The following is a 1,884-nucleotide window of genomic DNA, read 5'->3' on the forward strand; positions in this document are numbered from 1 at the left end:
TTTATAGGCCTAATTCCCCCTCATAACTTTTAGGCACGATTAAAAACTGCCAAGACATGTTTATTCCAACTAAATTGCAGTAACACCTTCTAGAAATCAAAATTTGCACATGTTATTAAATTGTCGTGCTTGAGCGTCGGATCTGGCGCTTAAGCGTCAGTGCACATTTTTGCACCAGTCAACTTAACGTCCAAATACTCATTCTAACATGTCTAGGTCACTAACTAAAGCCTAAAAATCATTAATAAAACATAATAAACTAAAAAATACTACCCCAAATTTCTTAATCAGACTCAAAACAACAATCAAGGCAAAAACACACTGATAACTATGGGTTGCCTCCCACAAAGTGCTTAGTTTTATGTCGTTAGCCCGACGTAACCAGTGCTCATTCTGGTTGACCCAACATCATTCTATCATTATATTTATGTTGATCCCCTATATAATAAGGTTTCAGTCTATGTCCATTAACTTTAAAAATTTTCTCATAATTAGAATCTTTAATATCCACAGCTCCATAAGGATAAACTTTTGTCACAACAAATGGGCCCATCCACCTGGACTTAAGTTTGCCTCGAAATAATTTTAAGCTTGCATTATATAACAAAACTTGTTACCCTGGCTGAAAATTTTTAGTAAGAATCTTTCGATCATGCCACATTTTTATCTTTTCTTTATAAATTTTGGCACTTTCATTAGATTCATTCCTTATCTCTGCAAGCTCATTTAATTGTTAATAATCTTTTCTCACCAGCATCTTTCAAATCATAATTGAATTTTTTTAACTACCCAATATTCTTTATGCTCAAGTTCAACAGGTAAGTGACAAGCTTTCTCAAATATTAGCCTATTTGGGGATGTTTCTATAGAAGTTCTATATGCAGTACTATAAGCCCACAAAGCATAGTCAAGTTTGACTGACCAATCAATTTTTGTTGGATTCACAGATTTTTCCATAATTCTTTTAATTTCCTGATTGGATAATTCAACCAAACCACTAATTTGAGGATGATAAGCAGTAGCAATCTTATGATATATATGATATTTCTCTAATAACTTCTCCATTATGGAATTTCTGAAATGACTTCCCCCATCAGTAATGATAACTCTTAGCATCTCAAATCTACAAAATATATTTTTTTCAAAAATTTTGCAAAACTTTGAGCATCACATCGAGGTAAAGCAACATCTTCTATCCATTTAGATACATAGTCCACTGCTAATAGAATATATAAATTTTTGAAATATGGTATAAATAGTCCCTTGAAAGCTAACATCAAATATTTCAACTTCTAGCATATATTTGAGGGCATCTCATTTCTTCTAGAAATATTGCCTACTCTTTGACATCTATCACATGTTTTGATATAGGCTTTAACATCTCTAAAAACTGTAGGCCAATAAAATCCAGATTATAAAATTTTGTATGTTGTTTTATCAACACCCAAATGTCCCCCAAAATTAGAATTATGACATTTTTGGATAATCTCATAAGTTTCTTCTAATGGTACATATCTTCAAATAATCAGATCATTTTCCTTATTTATATAAAAATGTTTCATCCCAAAAATAAGTCTTAGCTTCAGAAATAAATTTTCTCTTCTGTTGGTATGTTATTCCATAGGGCATAATATCACTAACAATAAAGTTCACAATGTCGACATACCACGGAACACGCCACTCATTAATAGTGAACAATTTTTCATCTGGAAATTGTTCATTAATTTAATTTTCAAAACATAGTGGTTTTTCTAATTCAAGCCTAGACAAATGATCAGGAAATTGATTTTCAATCCCCTTCCAATCTACTATTGTAAAATCAAATTCTTGTTAAAAAAGAATCCATCTTATAAGTCTAGGTTTAGCATCCTTCTTTTTCATTAA

The sequence above is a fragment of the Phalaenopsis equestris genome, unplaced genomic scaffold (assembly GCF_001263595.1).
Source record: "Phalaenopsis equestris unplaced genomic scaffold, ASM126359v1 Scaffold000115, whole genome shotgun sequence".
NCBI lineage: Eukaryota > Viridiplantae > Streptophyta > Magnoliopsida > Asparagales > Orchidaceae > Phalaenopsis > Phalaenopsis equestris.